The following is a 6277-nucleotide window of genomic DNA, read 5'->3' as shown; positions in this document are numbered from 1 at the left end:
ACCGCTGATGGATTCAGACATTACTGTTCACGATTCAACGTTCGACCCCCTTCGTTGTTCGACATATCGTTGAATGATTCAGGTCCTACTTCGTTGTCTGGGAAGACTTGTTATTTCGAAATACTATGACTGGACATCGATACTTTTCACTTCGTAAGTCTGGTAACATTTTATTGTTCTTCTAAACCAAATATACCAAAAAGATTTTATTTCTTTTGTCTTTAATTTTCAAAAATCTCAAAACTCCCAAAAATATTTTTTCTTTTGTCTTTAAATTTCAAAAACAAAAATTCCACAAAGATTTTCTTATTTTTGTCATTTTCATTTCTAAAACAAAAATCCAATTTTTTTTGTTGTTTTGTGTGTTTAACAATTTTTTGTGTAGTTTTCAATCGACATATTATGGTAGATACTGCTTCGTGACACCCAATTCAAGTATGAGTTAATGTTTTGTGTTGAATCATGAAAAGTGACCCTCTTAAACTTCAGCTACCGCAGTCCACAAGGATCCGCAGTCAATGTTTCTTCAGCAGCCTTACCCGAAGTCATCATCTACCGCAGTCACTCTTATCTACTAGATTACTTTACTTTGTCTTTTTTATGTAATTCTCTCTATTGTCCAGTATGCCTTGCATGGATACTCTTAGAGACGTAATCTAGTGTAATTGTTGAGACTCTATAAATAGAGCTCATTCTCACTTATTCAATACAACTCTCGGTGCTATCATTTCTATCTTTCTATCTGATTACGCATCTCTCCTTACTCTCCAAATTCACTAGAACATAACTGAATACAATCTCTCTTCGGAGCAAGTCACTTGTGACTTAATCACTAAGTTTGATCTCACTTACTAACTTGGTCTGAATGCATTCCTCGTTATGAATCATCTTATGTGTATACTTGATATAACAATTGTTGTCATTTACATTTCTTTACTTTTCCGCAACTGACTTTCTAACCTTCTAACTCCTAACTTATTAATATTATTGTTGAGCTTTTAGATCCTTCGAGATAAACTATTCTGCAATTATACTTGTTCTAACATTCGTTCAAGTGTATCTCAAAGTTTTTCTCTCAACAATTGGTATCAGAGCCATAGTGGTTGCTTTTTGAAAAAAAACATAACTCTGATTTTCAAAGGGCCTTCTATACCACTGAAGCTCATTTCTTAAAAAAAACTTTAAAAAAACAAGAAAATATGGCACAATCGTTACCTCTGAATGTCTCCAACAGTGTTGGTGGTTCCAATCGAGCCCCAATATTGGTGGCAAATGAATATCATCACTGGTCTCAGAGAATGGAAAGATACTTAAGGAGACTTGGTAGAGATGTATGGCGATCCGTAGAAGAAGGACCACATGTCCCAGTTCTTCCACCAGTCCAAACTGACGGCGCTACTGCCAGACTAGGAGGAGGTCAACCAGTTATGAACCGTCCCACCAAGGATGATCTCGATAAAATGGAAAATGATGTTGTGGCTTTTTATGAAATCTCGTGTGGAGTTGCTCCTGACAACTTCGATATTATCATAAATTGCAAATCAGCAAAAGAGATCAGGGAAGTTCTCAAAAACCTGTATGAAGGCTCAGAACAAGCTCAAGATAAGAAACTCACAACTGCACTCAATGAGTTTAACAATTTCAAAGCTCATACCGGCGAAAGTTTGGAAGACTCCTTCAAAAGGTTCAACCTGATAGTCACCAAGTTATCCAATGCGGGCACCATCCACAGTAACCATGAAACAAATCTTCAATTCCTCAACGGTTTGGGAAGACGTTGGACTACTGCTAAGATGATAGTTCAAGGGGATAGAAAGATTCACTCTTTATCTCTTTACAAGCTCTACGGGGAACTGCAAGCACAAGAATCCACCGTACTCAAAGACTGTGCTGACTTCGGAGGACCACTGGCTCTCATAGCACAAGCTCCACACAATCAATCCTACTCTCCCTCGTATGACACTACACCGCAGTCATACGAAGTGGACTCAGAGTATGATGATGAAGAAGAATTCCAGAAAGCGATTGCTCTTGTTAGCCAACAGTTCAACAAACTAACACCTTCTTCCTTTCGCAAGAATCAGCAGTTCAACAAACCTCCATTCAACCGTAACTTCAACCCACAGAATAACCATTCTCGTTACCCCAAAAGTTCTCATCCACCACCGCAATCTCAAAATACTCAACCAAAGGAGGCACCGCAGTCTACTCAAACCACTGACTCCGGTACTCCTTCAGAAGAAAAAACTGATGTTGTGGTATGTCACAAATGCAACAAAGAGAATCATTTTGCAAGACATTGTAAGGCCAATGTAGTGAAAGATAGAGCATTCTACCTTAGAATGGCTCAAGAGTTGGAAGATAAGGAAAAGGCAAGGGCATACGTTGCCCATGTCAAAAGAGACCACCAAGTTTGGTCATCTGGAGATGAAGAAGAAACCATCAGCAGTATCAAAGGAAAGGGCAAAATTTGCATGCTGGCAACTGCGGATGACGATGGGTCTTCAAAGCTGGAAAAGAATTACTGCTACATGGCTAAGGATGGAACTCTAAGCATCGTCGAACAGGTAAAACTCATGATCCAAACTCTAAACTATAACATGCATGACTGTCAACCCTTCATAGATAATCTTAATGACACGTGTGTTGCCGTCCTTACAGACTATAACAAAGCCTTAGATGAGAAGAACATTGCGTCCCTAGAGATGTTACATGTGAGAGGACGACTTGATAACAAAAGACTCAAAATGGCTATGTTAGAAAAGGAATTAGAGTTAGAAAAAGATGCAAGAATGTTGAGTGAAACACAATTAGAGATAGCTTTGAACCAGAGAGATTTAGCTCAGAGTGAAATTGTACGCTTAAATCGTTTAATAGAAAAATTGTTCAATGAAAGTGAAGCTATTGAAAATTTGGTAAATAATGGAACCGTGGACAATACATACAATTGGGGTTGGTCAAATGGATATCCTACCGCAATGGATTCCTCACCCCGGTTTGACAAAGATCGACTGTATGTCCCTCCGGACCGAGAATTTCATTTCCCAGTCAATGACAAGACTTTTCCCGAAGACATCAGAACACACTTCGGTAGACTTCACAATCTAAGCAATAATTTTATCATTGAGGAAATTGTGCCTGAGGTTTCGGGTCACACATGTGATCAAATTCCTATATGTGGCACAATCTACCCAAATTCTCAAACCTCATCCGTAGTTGATGAAGAAATTATCATTGAGGGCCCCGAAGTCTCGAAAGACTTCCCATCTCTTCCCTCAGACCACAGTGTCTCACACTACAGTCAGAAGTCCCACAAAAGTCCCATTAAAGCCCAAACTCAGACCTACTCTGCGGTAGTCAAATCATCTTTACCGTAGTCTTCAATAAAAAGTTATGCGACTCTCCAACCAATTCATCATGAATTACCCACAGACAACTGTGAAGTAGGTCAATGCTCTCAAAACCCTGAATTTTCAAGTTCGGATGACTCAAGCCCTCGTTTTCATAAATTTTCAAAGGGTTCCAGGAAACCGCAGCTGAACACCATTGATTGCGGTTCTCCAAAAACCTTAGCTAAAAAGACTTTCAAAGAAGAAATTCGATCCTGAGGCACAAATAGACAAAACTTTTCAAAAAACAAAAGGCATGCCAGATTTCCAAAATCTAAGAGTCCAGAAAAATTTGTTTTTCACACTATTTTTCAAAAAACTCTCCCATCAAGAAAACATGCAAAAAGGAATGTACAGTTTCATCAGTCATTCCAAACTCTTCTGACACAACCCAAATGAAAGAAAGGTCTTTTCGAAGCTATAGCTTTCAAATATATTCCTCAGTTGATCCAAAATGGAAGGGTATTTTACCCACTCAAACACTTTTAAAATCACATCAGAACTTTAACAAGTGGAAGGGTATTTTACCAAAACCAATAAAAAGGTCCCAAAGATCTACACGTGCTAAACCTTTTCCAAAACAAACTTTTCAGAAGTCCAACAGCACCAATGTCAGATATTACCGACCTCGGACCGGTCACAAGCCCAACTCATCCTTTATACCGTTGACCAAACAAGGTGTCAGAGCTAAAGACAAAATCTCAACCTGTCAATGTCAGTGTAGTTGTCAAAATGGTTCATCCCATGTCAAATCTACTTGGATTCAGAAACCTCGAAATTTTTCAAAAAGACACAACACTCTAAAATCTCACAAACACCCAGGACTAGGATTAAACATTGACACGAAACCTGTCCCTACAACCTCGTTTCATGCATCAATCAGAAATTCACCTTTTGTCCCAGGCTCCAAACTAGTTTGGATGCCTAAACTAACTGTGTAATTTTCAGGCCTTGTGCAAGGAGGAACAAGAAGATGAATGGTTAATTGACAGTGCCTGCTCCTTGCACATGACCAGAAGGTTAGAATACCTTCGGAATTTCAGGCCAATCTGCAACGGCGGAAATGTTACATTCGGCAACAATGCGAATGGGATAATCTGAGGTTATGGTGTTCTTACTACAGGAAACTTCTCTATTCAAAAGGTTGCTTATGTAGAAAGCCTTAAACACAATCTCATCAGTGTTGGCCAACTATGTAAGGCAGGCCATCGAGTTGAATTTGATGATCAATTTTGCTATGTAATGACAAGTGATAGGAACACATGTCTGATCAAGTCCCGATCCGAAGGTACTATGTACCCTCTGGATGTCTCTCTGATCATAGGCAAACCGCAGTTATGCTTCCTATCCAAAGCAGTATCCGAAGTTAGCTGGCTATGGCACCGCAAGCTAGCTCATCTCAACTTCAGATACATCAACAATTTGGTCACTGGAGAACTAGTCAGAGGACTCCCTATTCTCAAGTTCAGCAATGATACTCTCTGTCCTACATGTGAATGTGGAAAGCAATCCAAATCAAGTCACCCCATGGTGATTGACTCATCAATTTCTGAACCACTGGAGCTTTTGCACACTAATCTCTACGGTCCATCCACCGTAGCCAGTCTCCATCACAAGAAATACATACTGGTTATAGTAGATGATTACACACGTTTCACATGGGTCTTCTTTCTTCGACTCAAATCAGAAACACTGCAGATTCTCATCAATTTCATCAAGGAAATAGAACTCCAGATCAAGCTGCCAGTTCGACGCATCCGAAGTGATAATGGAACCGAGTTTACTAATCATCTTCTCAATAGTTTCTTGGTTTCTAAGGGTATCACTCACAGCTTCTCCGCTCCCTACACACCGCAACAAAATGGGGTAGTAGAGCGAAGGAACCGCACTCTAGTAGAAGCAGCCAGATCCATGCTCAACTTCGCACACCCTCCTCTCTACTTCTGGGCCGAAGCAGTGGCCACCGCATGCTTTGTACAGAATCGAAGTATCGTATGCAAGCGACTCAGCAAAACATCGTATGAGGGCCTTAACAATCGCAAGCCAAATGTCCGTTTCTTTCATATCTTTGGGTGTAGATGTTTTGTGATCAACAACAGAGATCATCTTAACAAGTTTGCACCGAAGTCTGATGAAGGCATCTTCCTTGGCTATTCCACAAACAAAGTTGCTTACAGGTTTCTCATTAGACGTACAAGGCTAATCATTGAAAGCTTCGATGTGAAATTTGATGATTATCACATCCGCAACACCGCTCCATCGACTGAAATCACAGCAATTTTAGAAAGTGATATTCCTGCCTCTTCGGGTCCATTAAACCTAGTTGAAGTCAACTATGACGATCTCTTCGACCCTGTAGAAACAGCCAAATTATCCGAAGTTCTTGTGTCTCAGGAAGCTCAACAGCAGCATGCTGATGTATCTGGTCCATCTCTATCCGAAGTAGCATCTCTCAATACTTCCACCTCGCCGGTTGAGGGGGAAAGCTCTACTCCGGATCAGGAAACAACCATCGAGGTTCCAGTACTTAATGAAGCTCAAGTTCCCACCCGCAGAGAATCATTACCATCCAACGTTTCTTCCGACTCGGATGATGAAAACATAGAGAACATTGACACAAGAACAGACTCAAGAATAGCAAGAGCATATCAGAGGCATATTAGTGAAAACCATACTTAAACGTAAGAAACAACAGCAACATATCAGAGGCATATCAGTCAAAACCCCACCAAAACTTGAGAAGCAGCAGCAAATAGGTGCAAACAACATAACATTAGCAACTTTAATTAAATTTTTCCACCTATGTCCCATAGATAGTAATAAGATTTCCTAAAGTTTTCCCCATCTATCCACACTTGAAGTGGTTTCATTGAACGGAAATGGTTGTA

This window comes from Lactuca virosa, chromosome 7, assembly GCF_052849685.1.
Source record: "Lactuca virosa cultivar CGN04683 chromosome 7, Lactuca_virosa_CGN04683_v6, whole genome shotgun sequence".
In the NCBI taxonomy this organism is placed as follows: domain Eukaryota; kingdom Viridiplantae; phylum Streptophyta; class Magnoliopsida; order Asterales; family Asteraceae; genus Lactuca; species Lactuca virosa.
Note: the sequence above shows the minus strand (reverse complement) of the source record.